Raw genomic sequence first — 21,416 nt, forward strand, 5'->3', positions numbered from 1 at the left:
ACAGTATATAGTACATATTTGGGGTACTTTGACATTTTATGTACAGTATATAATACATATTTGGGTTGCTTTGATATTTAATAAACAGTATTTGATATATATTTGGTGTACTTTGATATTTTATGTACAGTATATAATATATATTTGGGTTACTTTGATATTTTATGGACAGTATATAATGCATATTTGGGGTACTTGTATATTTCATATACAGTGTTTAACATATATTTGGGGTACTTTGGTATTTTACGTACAGCATATAATACATATTGGGGGTAATTTGATATATTATGTAGAGTATATAATATATATTTGGGGTAATTTGATATTTTGTATACAATATTTCATATATATTTGTTGTACTTTGATATTTTATGCAGAGTATATAATGGATATTTGGGTTACTTTGATTTCTTATGTACAATATGTAATATTTGGGTAACTTTGTTATTTTATATACAGTATATAATACATATTTGTGGTACTTTTATATTTTATTTGCAGTATATAATTTATATATGGGGTACTTTGATATATTATGTACAGTATATACTCCATATTTAGGTACTTTGATATTATAACTACTGTATATAATACATATTTATGGTTATTTGATATTTTATGTAGAGTATATAATACATATTTGGGGTTCACTCTTATGTACAGTATATAATACACATTTGGGTTACTTTGATGTTTTATGTACAGTATATAATACACATTTGAGTACTTTGTTGTTTTGTCTACTGTATATAATACATATTTGGGGTAATTTGATATTTTATGTACAGTATATAATACATAAATGGGGTACTATGATATTTTATGTACAGTATATAATACATATTTGGTTTAGTTAGATATTTTATGAACAGTATATAATACACATTTGGGTACTTTGATATTGTATCTACTATATATAATATATATTTGGGGTACTTTGATACTTTATGTAAAGTATATAATACATACTTGGGGCACTTTGATATATTATGTACAGTATATAATATATATTTGGGTTACTTTGATATTTTAGGTAGAGTAGATAATACATATTTGGGGTACTTTGGTTTCTTATTGACAGTATGTAATATTTGTTTCGGTTACTTTGTTATTTTATATACAGTATATAATACATATTTTGGGTTCTTTGATATTTTATGTATAGCATATAATACATGTTATGTTTACTCTAATATTTTATGTGCAGTACATAATATATATTTGATGTACTTTGATATTTTTGTACTGTATATAATACACACTTGGGTACTTTCATATTGTATCTACTGTATATAATACATATTTGGGGTGCTTTGATATTTTATGTACAGTATATAATACATACTTGGGGTATTTTGACCTTTATGTACAGTATATAATAAATATTGGGGTTACCTGGATATTTTATGTACAGTATATAATACACATTTGGGTACTTTGATATTGTATCTACTGTATATAATATATATTTGGTGTACTTTGTTATTTTATGTACAGTATATAATACATATTTGTGGTAATTTGATATTTCATGTACAGTAAATGATCCACATTTTGGTACTTTGATATGTTATTTACTGTATATAATACATATTTGGGGTACTTAGTTATTTTATGTACAGTGTATAATACATACTTTGGGTAATTTCATATTTTATGTACAGTATATAATACATATTTGCATTACTTTGATATTTTATGTACAGTATGTAATACACATTTTGGTACTTTGATATTGCATCTACTGTATATAATACATATTTGGGGTACTTTCATATTTTATGTAGAGTATATAAGTCATACTTGGGGTAGTTTGATATTTTATGTACAGTATATAACACATATTTGGGGGTACTTTGATATTTTATATAGTGTATATAATACACATGTGAGTACTTTGAAACTGTATCTACTGTATATAATACATATTGGGGTACTTTCATATTTTATGTACAGTATATAGTACATACTTGGGGTAGTTTGATATTTTATGTACAGTATATAATACATGTTTGGGTTACTTTCATACTTTATGTACAGTATATAATACACATTTGCATACTTTGATATTGTATCTACTGTATATAATACATATTTGGGGTCCTTTGATATTTTATGTACAGTATATAATACATACTTGGGGTAGTTTCATATTTTAGGTATGGTATATTATACATATTTGGGTTACTTTTATATTTTATGTACACTACATAATACACATTTGGGTACTTTGACATTGTATTTACTGTATATAATAAATATTTGGGGTACCTTATTATTTAATGTACAGTATATAATATATCTTTGGGGTACTTTGATATTTTACGTACAGCATATAATACACATTTGGGAACTTTAATATTGTATCTACTGTAAATAATACATATTGGGGTACTTTGATATTATATGTACAGTATATAATACATACTTGCGGTAGTTTCACATTTTATGTACAGTATATAATACATATTTTGGTTACTTGATATTTTATGTACAGTACTTAATACACATTTGGGTACTTTGATATTTTATCTACTGGATATAATACATACTTGGGGTACTTTGATATTTTATGTACAGTATATAATATATGTTTGAGGTATTTGTTATTTTATGTACAGTATACAATAAATATTTGGGATTCTTTGACATTTCCTATGCAGTATTTCATATATATTTGGTGTAATTTGATATTTTATGTACTGTATATAATATATATTTGGGTTACTTTGATATTTTATGAAGAGTATATAATACATATTTGGAGTACTTTGATATTTTATGTACAGCATATAATATATACTTGGGGTAGTTTGATATTTTATGTACAGTATATAATATATATTTGGGTTACTTTGATATTTTATGTACAGTATATAATACACATTTGGTTACTTTGATATTGTATCTACTGTATATAATATATATTTGGGGTACTTTGATATTTTATGTACAGTATATAATACATTCTTGGGGAAATTTGATATTTTATGTATAGTATATAATACATATTTGGGGTACTTTGATATTTTATGTACAATATACAATACATATTTGGTGTACTGTGATATATTATGTAAAGTATATAATACATATTTGGGGTTCATTGATATTATATGTACCGTATAGTATAAATATTTGGGGTACTTTGATATATTCTGTAAAGTATGTAGCACCCATTTGGGGTTCTTTTGTATTTCTTATACAGTATTTCATATATATTTGGTGTACTTTTATATTTTTTGTACAGTATATAATACATATTTGCGTTACTTTGATATTTTATGAACAGCATATAATACACATTTGGGGAATTTTGTTATTTCATATAAAGAATTTAATATATATTTGGGGTACTTTGATATTTTATGTACAGTATATAATACATATTATGCGTAGTTTGATATATTATGTACAGTATACAATACATATTTGGGGTACTTAGATATTTCATATACAGTATTTCATATATATTTGTTGGACTTTGACATTTTATGTACAGTATATAATATATATTTGGGGTACTTTGATATTTTATGTACACTATATAATGCATATTTGGGGTACTTTGATATTTTATGTACACTATATAATGCATATTTGGGGATCTTTGTTGTTTTATGTACAGTATATAATACATATTTGGGGTAATTTGATATTTTATGAACAGTATATAATACATATTTGGGTACTTTGTATTGTATCTACTGTATATAATACATATTTGGGGTGCTTTGATATTTTATGTAGAGTATATAATACATACATGGGGTACTTTGATATTTTATGAACAGTATATAATACGTATTTGGGGTACTTTGATATTTCGTATACAGTATTTAATACATATTTGGGGTACTTTGATATTCTATCTTCAGTATATAATACATATTTGGGGTATTTTGATATTTTATGTACAGTATATAATACATATTTCGGGTACTTTGATATTTCATATACAGTATTACATATATATTTGGTGTTCTTTGATATTTTATGTACAGTATATAATGTGTATTTGAGTTACTTTGATATTTTATGTACAGTATTTAATACATATTTGGGGTACCTTGATTTCTTATGTACAGTATGTAATATTTATTTGGGTTACTTTGTTATTTTATATACAGTATACAATACATATTTGGGGTACCTTGATATTTTATGTACAGTATATAATACATATTTGGGGTACTCTGGTAAATTATTTACAGTATATAATTCATATATGGGATTCTTTGATATTTCATATACAGTATTTCATATATATTTGGTGTACTTTGTTATTTTATGTACAGTATGTAATATATATTTGGGTTACTTTGATATTTTATATACAGTATATAATACATATTTGGGGTACTTTGGTTTCTTATGTACAGTATATAATATTTATTTGGGTTAATTTGTTATTTTACATAGAGTATATAATACATATTTTGGGTATTTTGATATTTTATGTACAGTATATAATACATATTTGGGGTATTTTTATATATTTTGTACAGTATATAATGCATAGTTGGGGTTCTTTGATATTTCATATACTGTATTTTATATATATTTGGTGTACTTTGACATTTTATGTACAGTATGTTATATATATTTCGGTTTGTTTGAAATTTTATGAACAGTATATAATATATATTTGGGGTACTTTGATATTTAATATACAATATCCAATATATACTTGTGGTATTTTGATATTTTATGTACAGTATATAATATATGTTTGGGGTACTTTGATATTTTATGTATGGTATATAATACATATTTGGTGTACTTTGATAATTCATGTACAGTATATAATACATATTTGGTGTACTTTGATATTTTATGTAAAGCATATAATACATATTAGGTTTACTTTAATATTTTATATAGAGTATAAAATACATATTTGGTGTACTTTGATATATTATCTACAGTATAAAATGCATATTTGTTTCCCTTTGATATTTTATGTAGAGTATAAAATACATATCTCTTTATCTTTGATAATTTATCTACAGTTTATAATACATATTTTGGTACTTGGATATTTTATGTACACTATATAATGCATATTTGGAGTACTTTGTTATTTTATGTACAGTATGTAATACATATTTGTTGTACTTTGAAATTTTATCTACAGTATATAATATGTATTTGGGGTACTTTTATATTTTATGTGCAACATATAATACACATTTGAGTACTTTGATATTGTATCTACTTCATAAAATACATATTTGGGGTACTTTGTCATTTTATGTACAGTATATAATATATACTTGGGGTAGTTTGATATTTTATGTACAGTATATAATATACATTTGGATACTTTGATATTGTATCTACTGTATATATTATATATTTGGGGTACTTTGATATTTTATGTACAGTATGTAATACATATTTGGGGTACTTTGCCTTTTTATGTATAGTATATAATACACATTTGGGTACTTTGATATTGTATCTACTGTATATAATGCATATTTGGGGTACTTTGATATTTTATGTACTGTACAGTACATACTTGGGGTACTTTGATATTTTATGTAGAGTATATAATACATATTTGGGTTAATTTGATATTTTATGTGTAGTGTATAATACACATTTGGGTACTTTGACATGGTATCTACTGTATACAATACATATTTGGGGTACTTTCATATTTTATGTACAGTGCATAATACCTGTTTGCGGTACTTAGATATTCTATGTACAGTATATAATACTCATTTGGGACCTTTGATATTGTATCTACTGTATATAATACATATTTGGAGTACCTTGATATTTCATGTACAGTATATAATACCTACTTGGGGTACTTTGATATTTTATGTACAGTATGTAATACATATTTGGGTTACTTTGATATTTTTTGTACAGTATATAATACACTTTTGGGTACTTTGATATTGTATATACTGTATATAAAACATACTTGTGGTACCTTCATATTTTATGTACAGTATATAATACATATTTGGGTTACTATGATATTTTATGTACAGTATATAATACACATTTGGGTACTTAAATTTTGTATCTACTGTATATAATACATATTTGGGGTACTTTGATATTTTATGTACAGTATATAATAAACACTTGGGTACTTAGATATTGTATCTACTGTATATAATATGTATTTGGGGTACTTTGATATTATATGTTTAGTATATAATACATATCTGGGGTATTTTGATGTTTTATGTATAGTATATAATCCACATTTGAGTACTTTGATATTGTATCTACTGTATATAATACATGTTTGGGGTACTTTAATATTTTCTGTACAGTATAAAATACATACTTGGGGTACTTTGATATTTTATGTACAGTATATCATTCACATTTTGGTTACTTTGATATTTTATGTACAGTATATAATACACATTTGGGTACTTTGACATTGTATATACTGTATATATTAAATACTTGGGGTACTTTCATATTTTACGCACAGTATATAAAACATATTCGGGTTACTTTGATATTTTCTGTAAACTATATAATACACATTTGGGTACTTTGATATTGTATCTACTGTATGTAATATATATTTTGTGTACTTTGATATTTTATGCACAGTATATAATACATACTTGGGTTACTTTGATATTTTATATACAGTATGTAACACATATTGGGGTTTCTTTGATATTTTATGTACAATATATAATACATATTTGGGTCCTTTGAGGTTTTATCTACTGTATATAATACATATTTGGTTTACTTTGATATTTTATGTACAGTATATAATACAGGTTTCGGGTACTTCGATATTTTATGTGCAGTATATAATACATATTTGGTGTACATTGATAATTCATGTAGAGTATATAATACATATTTGGTGTACTTTCATATTTTATGTACAGCATATAATACATATTAGGTTACTTTAATATTTTATGTACCGTATATCATACGTATTTGGTGTACTTTGATATTTTATTTACATTATAAAATGCATATATGTTTCATTTTGATATTTTATGTACAGCAGAAAATACATATCTGTTTCTCTTTGATATTTTATGTACAGTATATAATATATATTTGGGTACTTTCATATTTTATGTACATTTGGGTATAATCCACATTTGGATAGTTTGATATTGTATCTACTGTATATAATACATATTTGGGGTACTTTGGTATTTTATGTACAGTATATAATACATACTGGGGGAAATTTCGTATTTTATGTACAGTATATAATACATATTTTGGATACTTTGATATTTTATGTTCAGTATACAATACACATTTTGGAATATTTTTATTGTATCTACGGTACACAATACATATTTGTGGTAATTTGATATTTTATGTACAGTATATTACATACTTGGGGTACTTTTATATTACATATACAGTATATAATACATATTTGTGTTACTTTTTTATTTTATGTACAGTATATAATACATATTTGATACGTTGATATTGTATCTACTGTATATAATATATATTTGGGGTACTTTGATATTTTATGTACAGTATATAATACATCTTTGTGGTACTTTTATATTTTATGTACAGTATATAATACACATTTGGGTACTTTCATATTGTATCTACTGTATATAATACTTATTTGGGGTACTTTTATATTTTATGCACACTACATAATACATATTTGGGGTACTTTGATATTTTATGTAGAGTATATAATACATATTTGGGTACTATGATATTTTATCTACTGTGTACAGTATATATTTGGGGTACGTTGACATTTTATGCAGAGTATATAATACATATTTGGGGTACTTTGATATTTTATGTAGAGTATATAATACATATTTGGGTTACTTTGATATGTTATGTGCAGTATATAATACATATTTGGGTACTTTGATATTGTAACTACTTTTTATAATATATATTTGGGGTACTTGGATATTTTATGTACATTGTATAATACATATTTGGGGTACTTTTATATTTTATGTGCAGTATATAATACACTTTTGGGTACATTGATATTGTATCTACTGAATATAATACATAATTGTGGTACTTTGATATTTTATGTACAGTATATAATTCATACTTGGGGTACTTTGATATTATATGTGCAGTATATAATTCATATTTGGGACACTTTCATATGTTATGTACAGTATATAATACACGTTTGGGTACTTTGTTATTGTATCTACTCTATATAACATATAGTTGGGGTACTTTCATATTTTATGTACAGTATATAATACATATTTTGGGTACTTTGATTTCTTATGTACAGTATGTAACATTTATTTGGGTTATTTTGTTATTTTATATACAGTATATAATACATATTTGGGGAACTTTTATATTTTATGTACGGTATATAATACATATTTGTGGTACTTTGATATATTAAATACAGTATAAAATACATATTTGGGATAATTTGATATTTCATATACAATATTTCAAATATATTTGGTGTATTTTGATATTTTATGTACAGTATATAATATGTATTTGGGTTACTTTGATATATTATGAACAGTATACAATACATATTTGCGGTACTGTGATAGTTGATATACAGTATTTAATATATCTTTGGGAAACTTTGATATTTTATGTACCATACATAATATATATTTGGGATACTTTGATATATTATGTACAGTATATAATACATATTTGGGCTACTTTGATATTTCATACACAGCATTTCATATATATTTGGTGTACTTTGATATATTATGTAGAGTATATAACATATATTTGGGTTACTTTGATATTTTATGTACAGTACATAATACATATTTGGGATACTTTGATTTCTTAAGTACAGTATATAATACATATTTTGTGTACTTTGATTTATTATGTACAGTATATAATACATATTTGGGGTACTTTGATATTTTAGGTACAGTATATAATACACATTTGGGTACTTTGATATTGTATCTACTGTATACAATACATATTTGGGGTACTTTGATATTTTATATACAGTATATAATACATACTTGTGTTACTTTGATATTATATGTACAGTATATAATACATATTTGGGTTACTTTGATATGTTATGTACAGTATATAATACACTTTTGGGTACTTTGGTATTTTATCTATTGTATAAAATACATAATTGGGGTACTTTCATATTTTATGTACAGTATATAATACATAGTTTGGTTACTTTGATATTTTATGTACAGTATATAATAAACATTTGGGTACTTTGATTTTGTATCTACTGTATATAATACCTATTTGGGGTACATTGATATTTTATATACAGTATATCATACATACTTGGGGTACTTTGATATTTTATGTACAGTATATAATACACATTTGGTACTTTGATATTGTATCTACTGTGTATAATATATATTTGGGGTACTTTCATATTTTATGTTTAGTATATTATACATATCTGGGGTACTTTGATGTTTTATGTAAAGTATATAACCCACATTTGTGTACTTTGATATTTTATGTACAGTATATAATGCATATTTGGGTTACATTCATATTTTATGTACAGTATATACTACACATTTGGGTTCTTTGGTATTGTATCTACTGTATATAATACATATTTGGGGTCTTTGATATTTTATGTACAGTATATAATACATGTTTGGGGTAATTTGGTATTTTATGTACAGTATATAATACTCATTTGTGTACTTTGATATTGTATCTACTGTATATAATACATATTTGGGGTACTTTGATATTTCATGTACAGTATATAATACATACTTGGGGTACTTTGATATTTTATGTTCAGTATATAATACATATTTGGGTTACTTTGATATTTTATGTACAGTATATAATACACTTTTGGGTACTTTGATATTGTATCTACTGTATATAATACATATTTGGGGTACATTGATATTTTATGTACAGTACATAATACGTATTTGGGGTACTTTGATATTTTATGTACAGTATATATTACACATTTGGGTACTTTGGTATTGTATCTACTGTATATGGTACAAATTTGTGTACTTTGATATTTTATATGCAGTATTTCATATATTTTTGGTGTACTTTAATATTTTATGTTCAGTATATAATATATATTTTGGTTACTTTGATATTTTATGAGCAGTATGTAATACATATTTGGGGTACTTTGCTATTTCATATACAGTACTTAATATATATTTTGGGTACTTTTATATTTTATGTACAGTATATAATACATATTTGGGGTTCTTTGATATTTCATATACAGTATTTCATATATAGTTGGTGTACATTGTTATATTATGTTCAGTATATAATATATATTTGGGTTACTTTGATATTTTTTGAACAGTATATAATACATATTTGGTGTACTTTGATATTGCATACACAGTATTTAATATATATTTGTGGTACTTTGATATTTATGTACACTATATAATATATGTTTGGGGTACTTTCATATTTTATGTAGAGTATATTATACATATTTGTTGTAGTTTGATAATTCATGAACAGTATGTAATAGATATTTGATATACTTTGATATTTTATGTACAGCATATAATGCATATTAGGTTTAGTTTAATATTTTTTGCACAGTATATAATACATATTTTGTGTAATTTGATATTTTATCTACAGTATAAAATGCATATTTGTATCACTTTGATATTTTATATACAGTATAATATACACATCTCTTTCTCTTTGTTAATTTATCTACGGTATATAATACATATTTGGGGTACTGTGATTTTTATATACACCATATAATGCATATTTGGGATAGTTTGATATTTTATGTACAGTATGTAATATATATTTTGTGAACTTTGATATATTATGTACAGTATATAAGATATATTTGGTGTACTTTGATATTTTACATAAAGTATATAATATATATTTGGTGTACTGTGATATTTTGTGTACCGTATATAATACATATTTGGTGTAGTTTGATAGTTTATGTACAGTATATAATACATATTTGGTGTACTTTGATATAGAATCTACAGTATATAATCTATATTTATTGTACTTTGATATTTTATGTACAGTATATAATCAATATTTGGTGTAAGTTTATATTTTCTGAACAGTTTATAATATCTATTTGATGTATTTTGATGTTTTATGAACAGAATATAGTATATATTTGTTGTACTTTGATATTTTATGTACAGTATATAATTTATATTTCGTGTAGTTTGATCTATTATGTACAGTATATAATGTATATTTGGTGTACTTTTATATTTTATGTAGAGTACATAATATATATGCTGTGTTTTGATATTTTGTGTACAGTATATTATATATTTGGTGTAATTTGATATTTTATGCACAGTATATAATATATATTTAGTGTACTTTGATATTTTATATACAGTATATAATCTATATTTGGTGCAGTTTGATAGCTTATGTACTGTATATTATGTATATTTGCTGTATTTTGGTATTTTATGTACAGTATATAGTATATAGTGCTGTACTTTGATATTTTATGTACAGTATATAATTTATATTTGGTGTACTTTTATATATTGTGTACAGTATTTAATATACATTTGGTGTAATTTGATATTTTATGTACAGTGTATAATATATATTTGGTGTACTCTGATATTTTATGTAAGAATGTAATATACATTAGGTGTACTTTGATATTTTATGTACAGTATATAATATATATTTAGTGTAATTTGATACTTTATGTACAGTATATAATATATAATTGGTGTAATTTGATATTTTATGTACAGTAAATAACACATATTCTCTGTACTTTGATATTTTATGTTTAGTATATAATACATATTCAGTGTACTATAAAATTTTATTTACAATATATAATACATATTTTGTGTACTTTTTTATTTTATGTACAGTAATTAATTCATATTTGGTGTAGTTTGATGTTTTATGTACAGTATATAACACATATTTGGTGTACTTTGATATTGTATGTACAGTATAAAATACATATTTGTTTCCCATTGAAGATGTATGTACAGTATATAATACATATTTGCGGTGATTTGATATTTTATGTACAGTATATAACACATATTTCTAATAATTTTTTTATGTAAAGTATATGATATATATTTGGTGTAGTTTAATATTTTATATACAGTATATAATATATATTTGTGGTACTTTGATATTGTATGTATGGTATATAATACATATTTGGGGTACATTTATATTTCATGTACATTATTTAATATATATTTTGGGTACTTTGATATTTTATGTACAGAATAAAATATATATTTGTTGTACTTTGATATTTTATGTACAGCATATAATACATATTTTGTGTACTTTGATAATTTATTAACAGTATATAATACTTATTTGGTGTAGTTTGATATTTTATGAACAGTATTTAAACATATTTTGTGTATTTTGATATTTTACATATGGTTTATAATACATATTTCTTTCACTTTCATATTTTATGTACAGTATATAATACATATTTGGTTCACTTTCATACTTTTGTACAGTATGTAAAAGATATTTGGGATACTTTCATATATTCTGTACAGTATATAAGACATATTTGTGGTTCTTTGATATTTATGTACTGTATATAATACGTATTTTGTGTATTTTGATATTTTATCTACAGTATATAATCCATATTCGGGGTACTTTGATATTTTATGTACAGTATATAATACATATTTGGGGTACTTTGATATTTCATGTACACCATATAATATATCTTTAGTGTTCTTTGATATTTTATGTACAGTATATAATATATATTTGGGGTATTTTGATATTATATGTAGAGTACATAATCCATATTTGGGGCACTTTGATATTTTATGTACAGTGTATAATACATATTTTGCGTAGTTTGATATTTTATGTACAGTGTATAATACATATTTTGCATAATTTGATATTTTATGTACTGTGTATAGTACATATTTTCATAGTTTGATATTTTATGTGCAGTGTAAAATACATATTTTGCTTAGTTTGATATTTTATGTACTGTGTATAGTACATATTTTAGGTGCTTTGATATTTTATCTACAGACTATAATACATATTTTGCGTAGTTTGATATTTTATCTACATTGTATGATACATATTTTGTGAAATATGATATTTTATCTAGAGTGTATAATACATATTTTGCATAGTTTGATATTTTATCTACAGAGTAAAATACATATTTTGCTTACTTTGGGATTATATCTACAGTCTATAATACATATTTTGCGCACTTTCATATTTTATGTACAGCGTAAAATACATGTTGTACGTACTTCGATATTTCATCTACAGTGTGTAATACATATTTTGCATAATTTGATGTTTTATGTACAGTGTATAATACATATTTTGGGTACTTTGATATTTTATATATTGTATATAATACATATTTTGCATAGTTTTTGATATTTCATCTACAGTATATAATACATGTTTTGCATAGTTTTTCATATTTTATGTACAGTATATAATACTTATATTATGTACTTTGATATTTTATGTACTGTATGTGATACACATTTTGCATATATTTTGATATTTTATGTACAGCATATAATACATATTTTGCATTCTTTGATACTTTATGTACAGTATATATTACATATTTGGTATATTTTGATATTTCATGTACAGTATATAATATATCATATATTAAATATGTAACATATATTATATATCATATATTGTATGTAATATACGTCATATATTTTATGTTACATTTCATTTATTATATGTTATATGTAATATATTATCAATAATATATATCATAAGTTATATATAATATATATCATACATTGTAAAATGCATAGCCTATGTTATATACTAAATGGCATATATTATATAATATATAATATATCTTATATAATATATATCATATATCATATTGTATACCATATATCATATATCATACATCATACATTATATTATATTTTTCATATATTATATAATGTATGTCGTATGGTATATTTCTTATATTTGGTATATATTTCCTATAAGATATTATTTACATATCATATAATATATGATTTATTGACAGTATTCTGTATTATATATTTTGTTTAAAATATATTATATATAATATATTTATCATATATTTTATAAATTATGTATTTATTTAGTAACATATATAAAATATTATATATAATAGATAGTATATATTGTATATTATATACGTGTAACAAAATATAATATATATTATTGTTCATTATATAATATACATAATATTATATATTATATATTATATTATATATGATATCTTATATATATCATATAATATATATTTTATACATTATATCATATATAATATATACAATATATTTTATATATTATATAATATATGTATAATATATACAATATATTTTATATAATATGTATTATATATAGTATATTTTCTATTATATATAATATATATTATGTATTTTATATCATATATAATATATAATATATATTATATAATATACATTATATATATAACATATATATATTTTATAAATAATACATAATATGTAATATTTATTATGTCATATTATATTTATTACATATTATATATTATATGTAATAAGTATTAGTAATAATGATAGTTTTTAGACGGAATTTTTTTCTGTTGCACAGGCTGGAGTCCAATGGCACCAGCATGGCTCACTGCAAATTCTGCCTCACGGGTTCAAGCAATTGTCCTGTCTCTGTCTCCCGGGTAGCTAGGACTACACCACACTGGGAGTTCACCAGCTGCCAGCATACCTGGCTAAGTTTTTTTGTTTAGTAGAGACAGGTTTTCATTCTGTTGGCCACGTAGGTCTTGATCTGCTCACCTTGTGATCCTCTTGCCTTGGCCTCCCAAAATGCTGGTATTAGAGGCCTGAAGAAAGATACATATTTTATAAATGAAGAAAAATTTCAAAGGTACTCTGCTTGGTACAATAATCAGATGTATAAATTGAGGAATAAAAAATGACCATGAAACATATCGATAACTGAATATGGAAAATACAGAGGATAATTTTTTAAGTAACATATTTGGAAAGCACTAACTAGTAATTTGGAGAGTTTGCATTAGACAGGCCAGTATGAACATAGCTGGAATGAAGAAACACAGGTTCCCCATAAGAAAAATCAAAATCAGGGAAAATGAAAACACAAAAGTTCAGTCTGCTCTTATCTTTGAAAAACTCAGCAGAGACAGTGGCTCTTAGGACCAAGGGCAGTAGCTCCCTAATCCCACCACCATGGCGATAGGGCGTCAATATTCCAGGGTGAAGGCACAATCCACATTGTGAGGTCAAACTACCGCCAGGCAGACAGGAGTGTTTTACATGTACAGGAAGGTCATTGAAGCTCACTGTTTGTTTCAAAAACTGAATCCCAAGCCCACACATTACCTTGCTGTACTTCTTAAAATAAGTTAGGAGATGGGAAATAGGGCACCCCTAAATATACATATACATACATATGTGTATATACATATACAATTATCTATAATGTAATATATATAACATATGTAATAACTATAATATATATAACTTCTTTCACATACTGCATCCTCACATTATCTATAATATATTATGTATAATATAATGTAAAATAATATATAATTATGATATACAATATAATACATATAATATTATATAATCATATACAACATAATATGTAATTATACATATAATTATATAATTATATATAACATAATAATATATAATATATAATGTATAATATACAGTATATTATATAATATTTAATATTATATGTATAATATAGTATATAATATATAATATCTAATATATAATGTAATATATAATGTATTACATATTACATATGATATGTAATATATTGTATATATTATACATTATATTAGATGTTATATATTATATGATATATTATATACTAGATATTTTATATCATATTTTATATTATAGCTTAATATAATATATATTAGAATATTATATATGACATAGATTATATACAACATATATTATCAATAGTAATAATATGATGTAATATATAATATATCATGTTATAATATATATTATACATTAAGATATAGCATATAGAAAATACAATATAATCATATATAATATAATATTATATAATCATATATAATTGATAAAATATATAATATATATCATCTATTATTTACAATATATAATATATATTATATATAATATATGTCGTATATTATATATCACATATTATATATGATATGTATCACAAATTATATATATTATATGTTATATATAATATGTACCATATATTATATGTTATATATCATTTATTATCAATAGTATATATCATATGTTATCTATAATATATATCACATATTGTATAATATATAGAATATATTATATAATTTATATCATATATTATATAATATATACCATATATCATATGTCATATAGCATATATCATATTATATACCATATATCATATCATGTACTTCATGCATAATATTATATATATCGTATATTACATAATATATTTCATATTTTATATTTATTTTATATGGTGTATGTTACATAAAATATATTCTTTACATATCATATAATATACAAATATCCATATTATACAATACGTTATAAATTTTATTTAATACATATTATATATAATATATTTATCATATATTTTATTTATTATATAATTAATATATAATATATGTAATATATAATATATAATATATATTATTTAAATGTCATAAAATGTAATACATATTATATTTCATTATATATTATACATCATATTATATATTATAGAAAATGTATGTTACATATATTATATAACATATAATGTATGTTATATATATTATATATAAAACATATTATATATGATGTATGTAATATATTATGTCACATTATATATATTATATGTTATATGTGATATATATTACATATAATATGTACTGTATACAATATGACATAATATATAATACATATATTATGAATTATGACATATTATATATTATATATATATTATATATAACAAATAAAATATATTATATATAACATATATAGTATATTATATATAACAAATATAATATATTATATATAACGTATAATATATTATATAATATATATTACATATATAATGTATATTATATATATAATTGTTTTTAGACAGAGTCTTCTTCTTTTGCACAGACTAGGGTGTAATGGCACCATCTTGGCTCACTGCTAACTCTGCCTCATGGGTTCAAGCGATTGTCCTGCCTCAGCCTCCCAGGTAGCTGGGACTCCACCATTCTGGGACTACTCCAGCTGCCACCATGCCTGGCTAATTTTTTTTAGTTTTAGTAGAGACAGGATTTCACTGTATTGGCCAGGATGGTCTTGATCTCCTCACGTTTTGATCCTCTTGCCTTGGCCTCCCAAATTGCTGGGATTAGAGGCCTGAGCCAAGATGCATATATTTTAAATGAAGAAAAATTTCAAAGTTACTCTGCTTGGTCCAATAATCAAATATATAAATTGAGGAATAAAACATAACCATGAAACCTATTGATAACTGCATATGTAAAATACAGAGGATAATATTTTAAATAACATATTTGCAAAGCACTAACTAATAATCTGAAGAGTTTGCATTTGACAGGTCAATATGAAAATACCTTGAATGCAGCACACAGGTTCAACAAGAGAAAAATCAAAATCATGGGAAATGAAACAACAAAGGTTCAATCTGCTCTAAGCTTTGTAAAACTCATCAAAGACAGTGGCACTTAGGAACAAGGGCAGGAGATCCCTAATCAAATCACCACGGCGATAGTGCATACACATTCCAGGGTGAAGGCACAATCCACATTGTCAGGTCCAACTGCTGCCAGGCAGTCAGCAGTGCTTTTCCATGTACAGGAATGTCACTGAAGGCTCAGTGTTTTGTTTAAAAGACTAATCCCAAGCCCACAAATTACTACTCTGTACTTCTTAAAATAACTTATGGGATGGGAAATAGGGCACCCCCAAATATATATATATGTGTGTATATATATAAATGTATGGTTTATAAAACATAATATATATAAATTTTATAATATATATAGCATACAAATAATTTTCTTTTACATCCTGCATCCTTATATTATATATAATATATTATGTATAATATAATATATAATGTTATGTTATTATTATATACAAAATAATACAAGTAATAATATATAATTTTTACATATAACATCATATATAATTATATATATAATTATACAATTATATATATGATAATATATCATGTAATCATATAGAATATATATAATATATGATAGATGATATAATATAGAATATCATATATAACATATTATAAAATATATAATATTTACTATATAATATAATATATAATGCACTATATATTACATATAATATGTAATATATTATACATAATATTTAATAGATATCATAAAATGTATACTATATTATATATTAAATAATATATATTATAAGACATATTATAAATAATATCATAATCTAATATATATTAAAATATATATGATATATATTAGATTAAATATGTAATATATTACATTATATATAATAATATTATATATTATAAAATATATTATAAGTTATATATAATATATTATGATATATTATATATAATAAATTATTATGTAATATATACTATGTATTAAGATATCTTTCAGAACATATAATATAATCATATATTATAGAATATTATGTAGTATATATAATGTATAACATATGTAATGTACATTATATATCATATATAATATGTATCATATATTATATATCATATATTATAAAAATTTGTATCATATATTATATATATCACGCATTATATGTAATAAATATCATATATTATATTTTATATATCATATATTCTATGTTATATATCATATATTATCAATAATATATGTCATATGTTCAATGTAATATATATCATACGTTTTATAATATATAGCATAGGTTATAAAATACATATAATATATTATATAATATATAGCATATATTATATAATATATATCAGATATCATATTATATACCATATATCATATAATATACATCATATATTATGTTATATATCATAAGTTATATAATATATGTCATATATGATATTTATAATAGACAGTATGTATTACCTATAATGTATTATTTACATATCATATAATTTATAACTTAAATATTATATAATATATTTTATGTTTTGTTTAAAGTATAATATATAATGTATATATTATATATTTAATATAAGATATATTGAATATATGATAAATAATATATAATATATATTATATATTATGAAATATATATTATATACATGTCATAAAATATAATATATATTATAGATCATTATATAATACACATATTATATATTAAATAAAATACATAATACACATCATATATATTATATATAAGATAAATAATATAAATTATATGTAATATATAAAGTCATATATCATGTATTATATATTGTAGATAATATGTAACACATATAATGAATATTATATATAATAATACATAATATTTTTATGTATATTATGAGATATTATATAATATATATATTTATATTACAGATATAATATATTATATAATATATAATGCATATATATTTTATATATTATATATAATTGTTTATAGACAGAGTCGTGTTCTGTTGCACATACTGGGGTGCAATGGCACCATCTTGGCTCAGAGCAACCTCTGCCTCACGGGTTCAAGCGATTGACCTGCCTCAGCCTCCCAGTTAGATGAGACTACACCATACTGGGACTACTCCAGCTGCCACCATGTTTGGCTAATTTTTTTTAGTTTTAGTAGAGACACGGTTTCACTGTATTGGCCAGGATGGTCTTGATCTCCTCACGCTATGATCCTCTTGCCTTTGCCTCCCAAAGTGCTGGGATTGGAGGCCTGAACCAAGATACATATTTTTCAAATGAAGAAAAATTTCAAAGGTACTCTGCTTGGTACAGTAATCAAATATATAAATTGAATAAAACATAACCATGAAACATATTGATAAATGCATAGGGAAAATACAGAGGAAAATATTTTAAATAACATATTAGGAAAGCACTAACTAAGAATTTGAAGAGTTTGCATTTGACTGGCCAGTATGAACATACCTTGAATGCAGCAACACAGGTTCCACATGAGAAAAATCAAAATCAGGGAAAATGAAACCACAAAAGTTCAATCTGCTCTGAGGTTTGAAAAACTCAGCACAGGCAGTGGCACTTAGGACCAAGGGCAGGAGATCCCTAATCCCATCACCATGGCGATAGGGCATACACATTCCAAGGTGAAGGCAAAATCCACATTGAGAGGTCCAACTACTGCCAGGCAGTCAGGAGTGCTTTTACAAGTACAGGAATGTCATTGAAGGCTCAGTGTTTTCTTTCAAAAACTGAAGACCAAGCCCACACATTACTATGCTGTAGATGTTAAAATAAGATATGAAATGGGAAATAGGGCACCTACAAATATATATATATATATATGTCTGCATATATATATAAAAGTGTATATATATATATAATTTATAGAATGTGATATATAAAACTTAAATAATATGTATAACATATATATAATTTTCTTTTACACCCTGCATCCTTATATTATATATAATATATTATGTATAATATAATATATAATGATAAGATAATATGATATAGAATATAATACATGTAATAATATATAATTATTACATGTAACATAATACATAATAATATCTATATTTATGCAATTATATATGTAAATATATATAATATAATATATAACATATATTATATAATATATCATATATTATAGAATATCGAATATCACATGTATAACATATTATATAATATATAATATTTACTATATAATATAATATAAAATGTATTATGTTACATATAATATGTAATATACTATACATAATAGATAATATATTAGATATTATATATTATATAACATAATATATGATATCATAATATAATACATACTATAATATTATATACGATATCTTAGATGAAATATGATATAATATATTACTTTATGCATAATGATATTATATAATATATAATATATAATGATATATGTAATATATTATGATATAATATATATTATATATTAATATATTTTATATATAATATATAATATAATCATATATAATACAAATATATTATATATAATATATAACATTTATAATATATTTCATATATCATATATAATACATATCATGTATTATGTATAATATATTATATATAATATGTAACATATATTAAATATATCATACATTACATGGAATATATGTCATATATCATATGTCATATATCATTTTTTATATGTTATATATCAGATATTAGCAATAATATATATCATATGTTCAATATAATATATATCACACATATAATATGTAGCATATGTTATAAAATATATATAAAACTTTATATAATATATAACATATATTACTTAATATATATCATATAACATATTATATACCATATA

At 22.6% G+C, this 21,416-nt stretch overlaps 1 long non-coding RNA gene across 1 annotated transcript in view; it reads right to left on the minus strand.

Moving 5' to 3' along the window:
• LOC134808665 (uncharacterized) overlaps positions 1 to 20,196 on the minus strand; it is a 164,090-nt gene extending 143,894 nt beyond the window's left edge. Inside the window, exons 1-2 of the long non-coding RNA XR_010152092.1 lie at positions 20,054 to 20,196; positions 14,728 to 14,845 (exon numbers count right to left, since the gene is read on the minus strand). This is a non-coding gene — a long non-coding RNA (uncharacterized LOC134808665). The remainder of the gene's footprint in view (positions 1 to 14,727; positions 14,846 to 20,053) is intronic.
• Between the last annotated feature and the right edge of the window lie 1,220 nt (positions 20,197 to 21,416).

This window comes from Pan troglodytes, chromosome 17, assembly GCF_028858775.2.
Source record: "Pan troglodytes isolate AG18354 chromosome 17, NHGRI_mPanTro3-v2.0_pri, whole genome shotgun sequence".
Lineage (NCBI taxonomy): Eukaryota > Metazoa > Chordata > Mammalia > Primates > Hominidae > Pan > Pan troglodytes.